We start from the raw sequence: 18420 nt of genomic DNA, 5'->3' as shown, positions 1-18420 counted from the left end.
CAATTCTAAATAGTCTGGACTTGGATTACTTTTGGTAACAGAAATCTCTCTGGAACCACAGCCTAGCTAGACAAAGTGTGGGTAAACAGGACACCTGATCACAGCACAGAGTTGGAGATTGACTTGTGTGGGCTGTGGCGAAGAGCTGAAAGTCGATGATAATAATTGAGCCAGTTTATCTTAAGCATCAGGGATAAGCAACCTGAAAGACAAAAGGAGTTGCCGTCTTCATTTATCAGCCACATCTTGGAACCCGGGGACAGAACTGCTTAGGGTTCCTGCATTAGGCAACTCCAAAGGAAAATGTAGTATTTACACACATCCTGAAGATAAATGTATGTAAAATGAACCTTCCACAGTTAATGTGGGTAGATTTACCACCCTGGGGAGAGCGAACAAAATCAAGTGAAAATAGAATGCCTCTTGGCTTTGTTCATTGGCCATGGCCAATGGTCAGACAGCAGATGTGGTCTTTATGTTACCAGCAAAGGCTTTGAAATCTCTCCTGGATCACCTCCCACCCTCGTGGCTCCCTGAGCAATGCTGATAACAACTAGCCAAGCGACTGATGCTGCTGCTGAAATTACCTCTTTGGTCTCACACAGAGCCATCCCCAATCCGTGGAGAACAGCCAGCCTGTCTGCAGTGATGGCAACTTAGGGGCTGAATGCATCCCATGTTTGTTGTAATTGTATGATTCCATGGGAAACATCTCAGTGAGAGGATATCTGATGATATGGCATGCTGCCAGGCAGTATTGGTAAATGCTGGGCAGCTTTGTCTTGAGGGGGGCACTTAGAAGTTTCCTGTGCGCTACAGTAGTGTCTTGGTTTGTGGCAGCCAAGGACACTGACACTGAATACCTGGTTGTGGTCACTATATGTGTGCATGTATAATTATCATAATGTTCAGGTCTAGAATTGTGGGAAAACCAAAACGCTGAGTATCTGTAGAATCTAACTCATGGTGGGACTATTCTTACATTATTGTCAATTAGAAACTCTTTCTGGTGCATTGGCACCAGAGCCAATCCATTCCAAATTCCTGAAGCTAAAAAAGTACAAAACTGACTCTTTTCTGTAGCAGGAGATGTTTGTTTTAAAACACTGGGGAATATAGAATTGGCCTGTAAGGCTTTCTTGTGACTGAGATTCATATCTCTTGGTGTTCTATACTTTGCTTGTTGCTTTAGAAAGGGAAGATGGAAAGGGATGGTCAGTGAGTACAGTCCAAAGTTGAGTGAATTCACGGTAAGTACGTTATTGAGAAAGTGTGGAATAATTACTGATGAAAGCTAACATTTGTTGAGTAGTTCCTATGTGCTAGGCACAGTACTAAGTTCTTGCTTGCATGATTTAATTTATTTTACCTAGTTATTTTTGAAGTAGTTACTGTTATTTTTGAATATTTCTGAATAAACAAAACCAATTTTTATAGTGCTTAAGGAAATTGCCTCATCTAGTAAGTGACAGATCTGGTTTTGACTTTGACTTATCTGACTCTAGGGCTCAGTCTCTTTACTTTGAATGTTTAGGTAATGAGAAGGTTTGCGCCATAGGAAATTGAAGGCATTAGGGCTAAAAAATGTATTATAAAAGACATTTAAGACTCACAAAAGGTGTAAAGACTACCCACTCACCGCTCAATTTAAGACAGAAAGGCTACCTACCAGTAGAGCACCGCTTGACCTCCCCTTTATGTGGTAACTGTGTTAATGAATTTGGTTGTTGCATTTCTTTATACATTTCCCACATATATATTTATTCTTAAAAAATGCAACTTGTTGTTTTGCATTGTTAAAAATTAGGTTCTAGCCCAGCCACTATGGCTCAGTTGGTTGAGTGTCATCCCATGTATCAAGAGGTCACCAGTTCGATTCCCAGTCAGGACAGATGTCTGGGTTTCTAGCTCAATCCCCAGTAGAGGGTAGGCAGGAGGCAGCCGATCAAGGTTCCTCTCTCACTGCTGTTTCTGTCTCTCTCTCTCTTTTCCTTTCTCTCTCTCTAAAATCAATAAAAACATATTAAAAAATAAAAATTAGGTTCTGATATGAGTATTTCTTTGGTAGTTGGAAAGAAGCAGCCTGGAGGGAAAGTGGAAATCATGGAGCTCATGTATGGAAGTATGTCATGCAATGTTAAGCCTGTTCTATGGTTTGCCAGCATATTTTCAGGGAAAATATTTCTGAACCACAAGTACACAAAACAAATCTTGAAACAGTTTGCCCTTTCTTGTAACTGGGGGCAGAATAGAATTTGCCCACTTGTCTGCACTGTGTGATTGTCAGAATGGCTAATTTTCTTTGATTCTGTGTTTTCTGGCATTTGGAAACTATACCCCAAGAAGTTAAAATCATCATCTTTGCTCGGTGCTCTGTGGCAGCTGCCTGCCTGGTGGCTTCTGGTAGTTCCGTGAAACGTGTGGGCAGAGCAACAGAAGGGCTGAGGAAGGAAATAGAATGACTGGAATAGCATTTGCAGGCAGAATGTTGGTAGCTGAAGGTGGAGCATATCCAGAGGACACTGTTAGGAATATTTTAAAATCACAGGTGCACTTCTGCTCCCTGCAATTTAAAGACACATTGCAAATGCAATTTGTGTAACTGTTTCATATGGCTTATTTCAAAGTTGGGGTTCTTGTGGGCCCTCCCTAGGCAAAGGGGAGATGAGCTGTGTTGACTTCTTCCAGAAATAAATGAGTTTTAAAGCAACTCTGTTGCTCCAGCACCTGGGAACTCAAACAACTGTTGAGAATAAAGATCAATGAAAAATTTTTCAAAAAATGAATAAATAGAAATGTCACGTTTTCCAACTTGAGGCTAACCCAGTTGTGTAGAAATTTTTACTTATGTCTGTTAGTCCCTCCTCACTGATCTAGTTCAGCTCTGAGGAGGGACATGTGCTGAAGACTGCTTCACCCACTGATGGACTCTGAGCATACTTTCAGAGGTGAAAAGACCTACCTTTTTGTACCTATGCCTTTCACTTATTTACTACAACCTGAAATTCCACCTAAGGAATTTTATTTAAAGGAATAGGAGAAGGAAATAGAAGGAAGTTCCTAAAAGGAGTGGCCCAAAGTTCTAAAATTATACATCACATCAATAAACTTTTTTTGAGTACTTACCCCAAAATATGCATATTTATTGATTTATAAATTATATATGTACTTTTGCATGAATCTATTCATACATAATGGAACATATGCAAACATTTTAACTGGAGGAGACAAAAGTGAAATAAAATATTTTATTTAGCAGTGGTATCAAGTTCTTTACTTTCACAAAAATTATTATTACTGTGATTGGTTATAATTTAAACTTTTTTATCATGTTGGTTTAGCATTTTGCGATTTAGCTTGGCCTGGTTCTAAATTAAGCTTATTTTAAAATTTTGTTTTAATGCCTGTTATAGCTAAAAGGAATATGGAGGTAAAATGAAAAAAGGCATTGTGCCTGCCTTTTTTGATTTGTGATAGTCAGCTTTTAGTTCCCTCCATCATTATACAGGCATTTGTGTTGCTCCTTGGCAAGCAAATGGTCATCTTTTCAAATGTTAATCAGTTGTCTTTGAAAACTAATTAGAAAGTATACATTCTTGTATTTTTAACAAATGGATTCAAATTCCTCTGAGAGTTTTGATCTGGAGGATTTTTAATCAAGTTACAATATTCTATTTTCAAGTTGTTAAGAAGTTTGAAAATATGGGAGATTTTTATAGGCAACAGACACAGTCTTTTCAGTAGTAAAATCATATTAAAATGGAAGTGATTCTAAATACCAATTTTTAAATATTCTTTTCATAGCCCAAGTTTTGGTCTTTTTTGTTTTAATGTAGTGTTTCTCATCCATGGTTGAAACATCAAGTTAAACTTTAAAGGCAAGATTAAATATGTTTTCTTTCCCAAAGTCAGCAAATTCATATCCCTGAACTTCTTTATAAAAGAAAAATGCAAACTTACATATATACGTGTCACAAGATTTTCTAGGTTTTGGTCATGAGAAAATCAGCTGAGCCCATTGTGGTGGATAATAATTTTATAGGCCCTTTCTATTTTATTGCAGAAAATTATAAATATTTTACTCTATTTTAAAGGTTTTGTGGGTGTTATGGTTGTTGTTAATCCTGTAGGGCTTTTAGCTTCAACTTTTTTGCTATGATAGCTTATGAATGATGTCAATGAAAAGGTGTTTTTTGTTTCCTTTTGCATAAATTTTAAAATCTCCTCCAACATTTTGTGCCCCTTAGTTTAGTTGCAACTTGATAAAAATATAACACACAAATCTACGTAAGTAAGCCTAAGTAAATATATCACAATAAACTGTAAGCAATCTGATGAGGCCCTGTCAACCCTTTTACAGTGTGGACTTCTTGTTCCTGCTTTAAGTTGTTTTGTGTAAATTCTGTGACATATGACTACTTGAAAGGCAGACTGAATGGGGGTGCTAGATTTAATCTAAATCAAATATTAGTAAACTTTTAAATTTTTTACATGGAAAATACATATGAATAGAAGAACTAATATTTTCTTTTCCTTTCCTAGTGTATCACCGTATGCGCCCCAGATCAGAAACTGTCTTTATAGCATTGATCCTGTTATAAAGCAAGTCTCCTTGGGGATAGAAGTACTTGAAGAAATTATGTCACCCAGTATGAATTAATCCAACATTTTTGGAAACAGATTTTGATAGGGTGAGAACATGAGTAAAGTAAATAGACATGGCCCTTGGAGGCGGTGAGTGGTTAATGGAATTTGAGGAGAAGATACTGTATAAAACTGGGAAGTTAGGAGAATGAAACACAAATTCTGGGGATTTGCAACAGTTAAGTTCTTTCCCTACCTTTGTGAGAATTAAGAAGTATTGAACAGGGTGAAGTATGAATTCAGCTGTCCTCTCATTCCAGTTCAGAGTGTAGCTCCTTACCTGGCCCAACAGAAGGAAAAGTGTTGGGCCAAGGCATAGGCAAAGCCTCAACCTGGAGCCAGGACCTGGGCCCCTAGCCATGGCCAAGGTGTTTGGTCAAAGCACAGGTGATTTGAACCCAAAGGATGGTACTGTTCCAGGGATGGTTAGTTACCATCTGTTGGGTCATGAATGTAGTCTGGCATTCATTCTGGGGTCTAAAATCTAAGTGTTCAAGTAGCTTTGCTGGGCTATGTCATTTTCCAATGAGGGAATGTGAGCTGTTTAGTTTAATTGTGTTTCAATAAGATCCCACACCTTAGTGGTGAAACCGGTGGTTTCAAAGATTCTATAAGCCTCTCAGGACAGCTACTAGGGTTGGTAAGGTTCTCTTTCTCATTCATTTTGAGCCTGGCAGCAGAACTAGGGGACTCTGTTATTTTAATTTCTGGGCTGAGGGTGCCATCTCCTCCCCTCTTGCTTCCATTTTCTTCTTGATTTGCTTCACACCGTTCTCTGCTGAAACGTTGCCACCAGACACAGGAAGTCACTACCAGTAGTTGACATCTCCATGGTATTCACCATCACAAATGATCACCATCAAATAGCGTAATTAGGTCATGCTTCCTTTATACTTGACATCAAGAGGAATAATATGAGCATTTTTTAATATTACATTTTAGACCATATGTGTCTTTCGACATCTACCTTTTCTCTGGAGAAAACATGTTCTTTCTTGATGGGTAACAATACATCTCTTTTCTGTAAATCCTGAATGCCACATCAGCTTATGTTACACTCCATGAGATGAAAAACCCCCCTCAATGTAGCATATGTAAGATAAAGTCTATACCCTGTTTGTGCTGAGTCTGATGCTGATGGATGAAAACCTATTAGAGGAACGCACTCACCATGCTTGGAGACTTTGCTGTTAACAGTTTCCCATGTCTCATTTTTCTGATGTGAGTCTTATTTTGAAGAATTCAGATTAGATGATGAAAGACTGGGTAAAAATTCTACTAAAAAAATCCCCCCAATGCTTGTATGCTTTTTAGATTGATGTAACTCATGGGTGAAAGTAGGTGGTACAGAGGAACTAGAAACAATACATTATCAAGTTGTCTTCCTCTACAGAAGCCAAATAAGCAAGTCTGATTACAGTGGCCCTGTCCCAATTAAGAGGAGCTCATGAGACATAGAAATAAATTCTATAAAATATTAGTAACTGGGGAATGGCCAGTCTCAGTGGAAATTCTGGATTAAGGTACTTTAAATACATATATACTTAGTTCTTTTACATATAATAGTACTGTACTTATGGAGAACCCAGATGTCTTGCAAATTTAGTCATCAAGACTAGACTCTAGAATTCAGGAGAACATGGAAAAAATCTTACCTGCAATGCAGAAAAAAAGCTGCCAGAAAGTACATGTAGCATACTTCATAGGAGAGTCAGGCATTCCTCACAGACCCTCATCTGGACCACTGTGTATAAAAGAAGGCGCTCTATTAGAAACCCAGAGACATACAGCTAGCAGATAATGAAAAACAGTGAGAAGGGAGGGATGAAGAAGTGTTAAAAGCTAACACAAGCAGGATAAGTCTGACATGACTTAGTAAAGGAAAAAGGCACCATGCAATTATTTTCATGATGGTGATTTTGAATAAATAAGAATGGGCTAAATGATGCCCAGTGCATTCTAATTGGTAAGGCAGATAATTGCGCAATAGATTTTCCTAAGTTCTTTCAAAAAGGATTAAATAATAGTAACTTGAACTTATTGAACATTTAATGTGGAACAAACATAGCTCTAAAGGCCTTTCCGTGCACCTCATTAAATCCTCAGAAGGAAATTACAGAGTTACCATTATTATCCCCATTTTACAGATGAGGAACTGGAGCCAAGAAACACTAACTTGCCCACAGTAGAAACAGAAGTAGTCAGTCTCAGCGCCCACGTTTCACTACTGTGTCATAGCTGCCTAATTAAAATAAGTAAGTATTGCTGCTTAAAGCCAAAATCTCAGTTGTCTGGAAATGTTACTTGCCTGAATTCGTGCTGATGCAATATAAATGAGACATTTATGCATATATTAAAATCTATTTAATTACAACTGGGCTCCAATTATGTTACCTAGTAAACTCTTTCTGAGACTTTCTTTAGTGATAACTAAGAATGTTTTTACAATGAAAACCTGAGTATTTTTTTGTAGGTGCGGGTTTACATACGGGATGAAGAAAGCTTCAAGTTTGAGGACTTGCTGTCAAGATGCTTAGCATAATGTTGAATCTATCCTAGAACTTGAGATTTACAAAATCATTAAGCCTTGTTTATGTTATTCTTTTGCTTTGCAAAAATATAGATATTTTCTTACAGACAGCACAAAGGTAAACTTTAGCTTTGCTCCTGTCAGAATTATCTAATTTCTAATTAGAGGAGCCTGATTTAATGAGATTTTCCTAAGTAGTTTGGATAAGCCTTGGATGACTGACTTTAAGTAAGTGATGTTTTTTCTTTCTTTCGTGTTTTTTGTGTTTTTTTTTTTTTTTAAAGCTAGTAAATCATTTGTTGCTTTCATAATTGATCAGTCCAGCATTTCTCTTAGAGCAGGGTAATTAGGCATTTGTTGTAGGCACTGTGGGACTATGAGATGAGAGATGAGAACGGAGAGAGCAAAGGGATTAAATAAGCTACTGTGGCTCCTCTGTCCTGGACAGGCTGCAAAGGGGCAGGAGAGTTGCAGCAACCACAGCTGGAGATCTGTCCACCACAGTGTGTGCATCACTAGGAGAGGTTTCCTGCTCACTACCTCTGCTGGATATTGGAGATTGTTCACACATTAGTGTTAGCAATTTGGTGAAGTGAGTGCTAATACTAACTGCCAATGCAACTGCATTTCTCCACAGCCTCTTTTTAGGTACACGAGACCATTGGAAATCACTAAAAATTAAGGAGACAGCCATCTCAAAAGGTACTGGTCCTCATATTATTTCCAGATGATGAAGGGGACCACAGAGTAGAACATCCTGGATGTCTATAACAGTTTATCAGAATTGGTTAAGTTCAATTAAATGCTTTGAAAGTTATCACAGAACCGCTAACAAAATGACCATGTTCTACCAAGAAGTTGATTTAACCTTGATGATTTCACCCCGGGTATGTATGTCATTTCTTTAATTAAAAAGCAAACAAACATATCTAGAAAGTGAATGTGCTCTGGGTTTTTCAATTCTCTACACATCCATTGAGTACACGAAATTCAAAAGACAATGCCTCTGGGGAGAGCCTGGTTGGCAGCTTGAGAATTTACTTTGAACAGACTAAAGACAGCTAAGCACAAACTGCAACTCAGCCCTCACACGTGCAAACATGTGCTCCCATAGCCCATTTCTTTTAATGACTAATGAATTACCTCCCCTGTTTTCCTGAACTTCAGCCTTTTTCCAAAGGGCTATGCAGAAAAGTGCATCGATGTGGAACAACCAGGTAAGATGAGACAGTCCGTTCAACCCATGTTATTAAAGAAATTGGTTCACCTTTTTGATTCTGTGTCATTGTAGTTTCAGCCATTCATTTGTTCAATAAGCAGTTTGGTATGTTCTGGGAAATAATGAATATTGATCATAAAATCGATCACTTATTAAGAAACAGACTAAGGGAAATTGTTTATCCAATCAATTGTAATTTTTGATTTGTTATTTATATTTTCCAATTTTGTCCACCCCTCCCTGAGGCTCTTCCGCTCTCAAGACCAAAGGAAAGGCTTATACACACTGGCTGGAACTTCTGAAAGAGCACAAAACCCGATACGTTCATTATAGATCACGCTGGCTGAAATAGCCCATAATAGAAGAGAATGTGACTGAGATCTGCAGACACGCTGACTCTTGCACCTGTGGCTATTGGGCTGAAACTCTGTATAGTAATATAATTTGCTAACAAGGGTGTGTGCTTACTGTTTTTGATGTATAAGCTGTGTTATGCTTTAGAAGACAAAACAGATGCACACAATTAAAATTTCTATACAAGCTAACAAAGATTTTGAGTAAGCCTGGAAAGTGGTTGAGTGCTTTGGATACATATGATATTTGTTTTACTCAAAGGGTTCCTATTTTTGAAATATGTTTTTGGTACAATAAAAATGAAATTGATCACTCTCAGACTTTTCTGAAGCTATGACAATGAACGTGTGCCCAGTTGGGGCAGGTTTGCAATAACTAAGGGATGCGATGTGTAGATGGATCTTCCAGGGAGACACACATATCCTTCAAGGTCCTGGGAAAAGGGACCACTGTTCTCCTGTGGAAATATTGATGGGTGCCTTGATGACTCCTCTGGGAAAGACCGAGCGAGTCCTGCTAGGAAATGGCAGACTTGACCACCATTCTATGAGCCTTGTTAAAATGGGGACTGAATCAGGTGCAACCTCAGAGCACAGATGTTTCTAGTTTTGTTCTGCACTTATGTGGAAAGAACTTACAAGCATGTATGCTTAGCCCAGGGACACAGAAAACAGACAGCTGAAGGCCTGGGGTAGGGTGGGAGATGGGTGGAGTGGAGCAAAGGGGGGAAATGCGGGACATCTGTAATACTCTCAACAATAAAATAAACTAAAAAAAGAATTAAAAAATGTGATTTTGAGTCTCCCTCTAGCTGGCTGCAGACACTGATGATAATTGTCTCTCTTTTCCAACCTGCTCAAGGAGAAAGCCCCTTCTTTAAGGAATACGGTAGCAGGTCTAATTTCCAACTGAAATTTCAAGGTTGGATGTTCAGTGGATTTCTTAATGGCCACGAAACCTGGAGTCCTTTGTTAGAGGAATAAAAGGATTGTCAATTTTATTTTACTAGTTGGACATTCCACTTGCGTTTATCTTTAGACTTGACTGTCTTTCACCTATTACCCTTGAACCTTTTTCCTGTGGACTAATCTTCAATTTAGTTAGTTCAAATACCACCTTGCTGAAACCTGCCTGCACTGCAGGAGTGAGAGCTACTAATACATAATGTAATGCTAATCTCAAGAGCAGTGCTCATTGACTGACTCATTAGGACCATCTCTTCAAAAACAGTTCCTTTTTTGAACTGCTTCACGTCTTTTTATTTCCTTCCTTTTTGTTTTCCTCCCCTCCCTCTTACTCTCCCCTCACAGCACCGTACATCATTTGCCTCTTGCCTCTTCAACAACTTAATGCTCTTTGGATCTCTCCCTTTTATTCTGCAAACTGTGGGTCTCCCTCTTCTTACAAACCACGGTTACCAGCCCGCCCCCATATCCACACTGTTCCTACTCCTACAAGCTAAGATCTTATTTCTCAACTTCCCTGACAAATTCCAAGAAAAGGTAATTGATGCTGACCACCTTACTCTTAGAACATTGCTGTCTTGTTTCTAGAAAGCAGACCTTGCATTCACAGCTTTTACTTCTTAATCGTCATTCTTTAACTATCTACATTTGGGTTTCTGAACTTGACTATGCTTTAAGAAAGAAGCAGCAATCATTTTAATCCTAAATCTTTTAATCCATTTTTAATCTGTAGGCCATATGACTTACCTGCAGCATTTGACATTTCTGGGCCATTCCACCCTCATTTGTTCATCCAACAAGCACGCACTGAGAGCCTATAACGTTCCAGCACTGTATCCAGTGCTTGAAATGTATCCAACAAAGCAAATAAAGATTTCTGCCCTTACATTCTACAGGAAGAATGCAGAAAATGAGTAGCTGATAGACTAAATAAGAACCATATTACCAGCTGCAGGGCATGCAGGACTCAGGGCTTTGGTGAGTTGAGCGAGACACCTCAACATTTAAGGGGACCCTCACTCTCAGGGCCTGCACTTGTACTACCTCACCTCCTTAAATTCTGTGCCCTGGCTGTCTCACTCAAACATTTCAGAAAAATAGGATAGCCAGGGCAAAGGCCCAAATGCAGGAGTGTGCCTGTTAGGTTCCAGCAGGAGGAGGAAGCCAGTGATGGGGCAGAGAGAGGGAGCTGCGCCCCGTAGTGGGAGATAAGGGTAGAGAGGTAACACGTGGGGAAAGGTAACATGGGGGTATCACGTGGGCACTGGCAGCTCTAGGTCATTGTAAACACTTTGGCTTAAAAGACTTGGTAGCAAGCGAAGGGTGTTTGGGAAGAGAAGTGATGTTATCTGCGTGACATTTTAAGAGCCTCCCTCTCGCTGCTGTGTTGGACTGAGAAGATCGGGGGACAAGGGCAGAAGCAGGGATGATTGCAGGGCCTCAGGTGACAGAGGACGATGGCTTGGACCAGGCCGGTGGAAAGGACGAGAGAGAAGAAAAGCGGTCGGGCTCTGAACAGATTTGCAAGGTTGCGCCAACCTGATTTGCTGATGGACTGGATGCAGGGTGTGAGCGAAAGAGAGGAATCAAAGATGGTCCTATGGTTTTGGCCTCCGCAGGTGAGCCACATGAAATTCTCCACTGCTCTGGCTTAAAGGCGAGCGTTGTTCCAATTTTCGTTTCTAGGCTTCTGACTTTGTTGTTTTCTTCGCACATTCCCCCACCCTGCTCCCACTTGTGCCTCATTACCACAGGCCTCACCTCTGTGATTTCCTCGGGCTTTGCCTATCTCCGCTCTCTCTCATTCTTGTCACTCACTAAACTCTATCTTGAATGCATTCCTAATTTGCGTTTCCAGCCCTAACCTCTCCTTTGGGTTCTGGTGCTACTTTTCCAGCTCTTTATTTTCTATTAAGTTCACAGTCATCCTCCCAGTGACCACGGCTTGAAACCCTTTGTCTTCGTTGCACTAGTACTTCTGTAACTACATAAACAAAACTTCCTTCGCTAGGATTCTTCTTGGGGAGAGCCCAATAGGTGCGCGTTTGTAAGAAGTGCTTGGAAAAGTTCGCTGAGGCTGGTGGAAACCTGAAACATCTTTTGGGGAACTGATGCAGCAGGTGGGTAGTAACTCTAGCAGGATGCCATTCTGGTGTGGCAGTTTGATTAGTCTTTGCTTTTCCCTCTATTTCCACTTCCTTTTTCCCCACTGTGTTTACGGATGACTTTTCTCTCTACTTTCATTCTCTTTATCTCATGGCTTTGTTTAATAGTAGTTCTACTCCTGTGTGGCTTCTACTACTCCATAGCTTCAGTTTACTGCCAGTATGTCTTTCAGAGTGTGTGGCACACAACTCTTCATAGCTCTCTCCACATGACACCTTCCAATCCCCTAAGGTGAAGTTCTGATTGACTAGTTTAGTGTTCAGTATATAATGACCCTGTCGGTTAGAATTTTGCAGAGTCACTGAGTGGGCTTCCCTTACCTCTATTCCACATGTGGCTGACTTTGGTACAGGTGCTAATTCCTGGTCCAAATATTTAGAATACAAATTTCATAAATAGAGGCCTCAAAATGCAGAGTAACCCACGTATGAGTAACTAGATGTGGCTTCTTATTTTAGAAGAAGATTGTGGGTCTAATGGGTTCTCTGGGTAGATAATTAATTATTTAACAATTGTTTAATTTAGAAAATACTTTTTAATTATTTTTATTAAAAGTATTTAGAATACTTTTATTAAAAGTATTTAGAAAATACTTTTAATTAATAATTTGTTTAGATATTATGTCCGACAAGATGAATAGGAGGTTTCAGTTCTGCTATGAAGTTGCTCACTGTAAGTCATAATGTGCAATAATGGATAGGATGTCAAAGAATCAGTGCTGAAAGGGGTCTCAGAAATTCTCTAATCTAGCAGTGCTCAAACTTACTGATCTCAGCTACTTTACAATTTTAAATTTATCGAGGACCCCAAAGAGCTTGGTTTCTGTGAGTTGTATCTATCACTATTGTATTAGATTTTTTAAATTTTTGAAATGTTTATTAATTTATTTAAAAATATTAATAAATAAACAAAATAATGTGTATTCGTGAGAAACAACATGTTTTTATTAGTGAAAAAAATGGCATTGTTTTACTTATTTTGGTAAGTCTCTTTAAGGTCTGGTTTCATGGAAGATAGCTAGATTCTTCTATCAGCTTCAGCATTTATCTGCTGTGCTATTACATGTGTTAAGAGATAAACTGAGGCACATTGAAATTTTTAAGAGTTTATTTGAGCATACATTGACTCAGATTGGGCCACATCAAACTGCATGTGGTTAGGAGTACTCCACCAACAGGAGCTGAGGGCAAACTTTTTATAGGGAAGATGCAGAAGCCAAGAAAGGCAATTATTTGATTGGCTATAGCTTAAGCAGTTGCCTTATTTGGGAAAGCCTATTTGGCTGTTTGTGATTAGTTCTTAAGTTTCACTTTCTCAGATTTTAATGCATTGACTCTGGCTTAGTTTTGATTTGCTTCAGTAGGCTTTAAAAGTACAGTGGGGCCTCGGATTTCAAACATCTCTGTGGATGAACATTTTGGGTTACGAACACCATAACCTGGAAGTGAATGCTTCGGTTTTCGAACACGCCTTGGAAGCTGAACAGGCCACATGGCTTCCGCTGAGGGCAAGATCCTGAGGCCCAGCTGTCGGCTGTGGATCCCTCGGTTTTCCAACATTTCGGAACTTGAACGTTCCCCGGAGTGGATCACATTTGAAAACCGAGGTACCACTGTGTTAGAGCCACTTCAGTCTAATGTCCTTCTCATGTGAGCAAATGAGAGTAAAATAGGCAAATAACCTCCTAATATTGTTATGAATATTGTTTTGATCTCACAAACACCCTGACAAGATTTCAGAGACCTCTGCAGTCATTGGACCCCATTTTGAAAACAATTAAAGAATTTCATTTTATAGAGGAGGAAACAAGCCTCGGGAAAGTAAAATGACTTGCCCAGGCACACACAGTGAGTTGATGACAGAGCTGGGTTAGGAACCAGGTATCCTGTTTCTTCAAATTATATCAAGATTCAAGTACCAAAAAACCAGCTTTGTCCATACTGGGACATAATGCCAAGTCTCCCCCATCTCCTACTGTGGGAACTTGGGTTCAGATAGTTAACTAGGCTCTGGGAGAGAGAGGGTGGTGGTGTTACACAGCTATCAGAAGGGGCGCAAGGATTAGAACGCAGGATCCAGGAGACCCTGCTTTTTTTTAGCCGGTGTGTGCTGGAGTTTCACTCTGAAGCCACATGGACTGAAGGTTTAATGCAGGAAGAACAAACAAGTCAGAAATTAGGAGGACATGACCGGTACGCACCAGTTCCTTCTCAGCATTTTCCACGTTAGATCGGAGGGGGCAATTCCAGAAGCACCAGTCTCCATTATTGCCTTTAATTTCCCCATGGCCCAAGACTAACATTGTCCTTTCCCTTTGTTGTGCTCTTGGCAGAATGCCATTCCCTCATGGTTAGACTTAATTGGAATCTAAGCCAAAGGGGGATGGGACGGGCTGCCATGTTGTGGCACTTTCCTGAGCCAGTTCTTTGGGGAATGTGTGTGTTCAGTTGATATAATGATGTAATACAAGGTTTATTGCCCAGTACATGGTACTGAAGGAGAAATGCAATTTTAAAAATTCTTTAATATTAAGGGAACAAAAAAGTGTATTTTTATTCAAAATTTTACTTGAATAAATATATGCACGTATGTATATAATGTATATATATGTGTGTGCTTGTCTTTGTATATATGTGTTTGTGTGTGTGTGTGTGTATACACACACACACACACACACACACACACACACACATATTTCATCCTGAAGTTAAATGGTCTCTAGGTAATTGTAATAGTAAACACCCTCTTCTTAGAGCAGGTGCATGTGTTTTTAGAGAAACATCTGAAAAACATTGAAATCATTCAGTTCAGACTTGGAATTTAAATTGTGAGCATTCTGACTCTAAGTGTATACATTCTAACACACAAAACCCCTCCAATTATCGGAATAAATGATTAATTTCCAGAAGTTGTCAGATTCAAACATAAAATGCTCCTTGTGCATCAAGCACGTTTTTCCCGTTTTGGATGAAGAATTTGCAGGCGCCCGGTCCGCCTCGCGGCCTGAATGGAGGGGCGCAGGTGGCTCTCCTCTGGGCGCTCCTGCCCTTGAGATCGCAGCTCCCCAACTCCTGTGCGACGAGCCGGGGCTGTGCCCCTCGCCAGCAGAGTCGGGGACACGGCCGGCCCGCCTTCTGTCATTCCATTTTCTATTTTCTCTGATTTTGCACAATATTCTAATCTTCTCCAGATGAGTGGAATCGCAGCTCTCTTTGCTTGACAGCCAAAGACAAACACCAAGCTGTCCAGAAGATCGAGTGCCACCTTATTTCCCTGTCCACATTCCTGATGAGACGGGCAAAGCGGCAGGCCAGTCTCCCAGGAAGGCTTTCTGAGCTTCCATAATAAGGCCGACGCTTTCACACTGAGCTAGTTCACCAGAAAGCCTTTCGTTCTCTGAAAATATTAATGAGCTTTTCTTACCAAAATAATTATAAAGGAACAAGGTTTTGCCCACTAACCAACAACCGAAGTCTGAATGTTTTTCTGATTTATGGGATTTGCTTTTTAAAGTTTTCATGGGAATTTCGGAAGTCCCTTATGTGTCTCTTCAAATCTCATTTCCTCAGCCTCACGTCTCCCAAGTAACCATAGCCAGAATTTTTAGTTAATTCTTCCTTTTTTTTTTTTTTTTGTTTGCAAAATTTTAACTTTATCTGAATGGGATTATGTTCTATGCCTTTTTCTTTGACTTCTTTGCTGAAATGTTAGACTCTTGAGATTCATCTATTGCTATAAATTATTTATTTTCTTTAAATCTCAGAGAATCATAATCTAAATTAAGCACTCACTTCTCTGTCACCTTTTAAAGATGACCTCGAGTGTTTAGTCACTTGATCACTTATTCCTCTCAAGTTGTATATTCTGTGGTTTATTTTTATTTTATGAAGCCAATGCTACTTACCCATGATTATTTGAGAGACATTCAGGGGCCATCACTTTTGCATATAGAAGAAAAAAAAAATTCTAAAATGCCACGTGTACTCATAATTCAAGTATGTTTCCTTTGACAGGTTAATTTAAAATTGGGTAGATGTCTTCCAAAGTTTTAACAAAAAGGGGAGAACAGGAAAGAATGGAAAAATAGTGTTTATAGTCTTATGTATGCAAGCAAGAAAAAAGACATTTTTACAAGTTTGGAGGCCTAAAATGTCCTAGTTTCGATGAATCGGTCCTTGACAGTTATGAATGGTGGACTAGTTGCATTAAAGCAATGAGAGAGCTAATAGTAGGTTTGAAACTGGGTTTGAATAAATCATCAACCAAACACATAACCGTGCTGGGAGAACAGGCCCGACCCTGTGCAGCCATGTGCTCCCTAGTTGCCTGGAGACCATGAATCTTGGGCATTGTAGAAATATTGGAAATATTTTTTTGTCACCTTAAGCTTCCTAAACCCTTTAAAATATATATTTAAATATTAAATGTATTTAGTGTAAAGTTCAACGTATATTTTTCTTAAACTAACACTGACACTGTTATACATAAAGTGTTCATGATTATATGTCAGGTGTGAGGCAGCTTTAAAATTAAGGTATATATTTGAAATCTTAAATGGAATTGACCTTTCGTGTAACTTTTGAATAGGTGCAACATGACTACTGTGCTACCTTTTAGAATCTTTTCAGTGATTATATAACTCCTTGAATATGGTATCATTAAACTTGTAGGAGGTGGAAGCCATTACAAAAATCCCATTTAAATTTAGTTAAAACTCTTACGAAAATGATTTATTTAATTTCTACATATAAATAATATAACCAAAAAGCAGGACAGAAGTTACTAAAACATAATTCTGTGCTAAATTAAAGCAGAGTGTTTTCATTTTGCCTCTTTTATTATGACAGTTGAATAATATATGCTATACTAAATGGATGTCTGGTATAAAGAGCAAAGATCAAGAAATAAGTGTTTGGAACACTAAATTATATGTTCAAAATCTATAAATAGCTTAATAAATATATTCTTGCAAGTAAAAAGCATAAAATTGCAGGCTGCAAAGTAGATTATCCAAATGGTGCTGTTTTGAAATCACCTTTGGAGCAGTATTCATTATCTCATCGAGTTTTATAGCTTCTACATATGAAACTTCACTTTTTAGAAAAGAGCCCTTTTGAAATGCATTTATTATTTTTCTTTTATGTCTCATTTCATTCCTGAAATGATTTGAAGTAAGTTACAGATATCTTATCTGGTCCAAGAGGGCAGAATTTATAGTTGAGATAATTAGTGAAGAGAGAAAATTTGAGTAAGCAAATGAAAGCCAGTGACCAAGAATTTACAGATCATGTATTCACCATCCTATATATTTGCTCTCATATTTGCTGTCACATCACAAATGTGTCTCTGAGTTTCCTAGAAACCACGGCAAGGAGGGAAAGGCACTTGGTTTGAAATCTGTAAGAAAACAAGCTTTCTGCCTTGGACCAGACCAGATTTTTCTGATACTGAGAGCAAGGAAAAGTATCTTTAAACTTGTATAGCTAATTCAACTCCTAACCCTTAGGTCCCCCTTAGGGTTATCCTTAAGGTCTACCCTCTTTTTCTATGAGTATTTTTTATTTCATCTCAACGAGTAAATAGTTCAGAGATAATGGAGCTCTCTTTAGCCTCGGAATAAGGATGACTCATTTTAAAGTCAAAGGAGCCCCAAACAAAGAGAACACAGTATTTATGTGAATTCAGGTAATGCTGTAACAGAAAGCTCTAATCATAATACAATGGCCTCCAAAAAATAAAGTTCACTTAACTCTGATGTAACAATCCAAGGGGAGCATTCCAGGTGAGCTGGTGGCTCTGCTCTCTACTCAGGGATCCAGGTTTTTCCATCATATTGCTCCATCACCCCTTGGGCCCTCATTAGCATTATTATAGTTGGTAAAAGGATGGTGCGGGATCTAACCAGTAACCAGGAGGAGAGCATTGAGAAAGCACACCCAGTCTCAAGGACTAGGTCTACAGGTGACACATTTTACTTCTGTTCATAGTCCATTGATGAAAGCTGTCATGTAGCCACCTCAAGATTCAGGAGGTGGCTGGGAAATAATAGACTAGCCATGTTCTCAGGGAATAGAGAACAACAGATTTTGGCAGGAAACTATCAATATTTTAGAAGAAATATTTTCAGAGCAACAACTCTGAGGGTTTAGTCCATCAATTGAATACCTAATAGCATGCTATGTTCAATTTTGCTGATCAAATCAGTAGGAATGTAAATAAACTAAGACTAAACTCATTTCTTCTGGTTCCCATTTTCATACATGCTCTTCATTTCTTTTTGATTTCTTTTTCTTTTTCTTTTTTTAATATATTTTTTATTGATTTTGGAGAGAGAGAGAAACATCAATGGTTGACTACCTCCTGCATGCCCCTGCAATTTGGGCATGTGCCCTGACCAGGAATCAAACTGGTGATCTCTCAGTGCATGGGATGGCGACCAACCAGCTGAGGCACACCGACCAGGCCTCTTTCTGATTTTCATTTAATGTTATTTCTTAAACTTTTGCGCTTCATATTCCATGATCAGGTTGGTTTCTCTTCCT

At 39.0% G+C, this 18420-nt stretch overlaps 1 protein-coding gene across 1 annotated transcript in view; it reads left to right on the top strand.

The window, feature by feature from the left end:
• Positions 1–9501, top strand: part of LOC308561118 (uncharacterized protein) — a 115107-nt gene extending 105606 nt beyond the window's left edge. The window contains exons 8-9 of the mRNA XM_081145686.1: positions 6792–6899; positions 7812–9501. The gene's annotated coding sequence lies outside the window, so the exon portion shown is untranslated. The remainder of the gene's footprint in view (positions 1–6791; positions 6900–7811) is intronic.
• The last annotated feature ends 8919 nt before the right edge of the window (positions 9502–18420 follow it).

The sequence above is a fragment of the Miniopterus schreibersii genome (genome assembly GCF_964146895.1).
Source record: "Miniopterus schreibersii genome assembly, chromosome: 8".
Taxonomy (NCBI): Eukaryota; Metazoa; Chordata; class Mammalia; order Chiroptera; family Miniopteridae; genus Miniopterus; species Miniopterus schreibersii.
The sequence above is the reverse complement of the archived record's forward strand: the minus strand, read 5'-3'. Positions and strand labels throughout refer to the sequence as shown.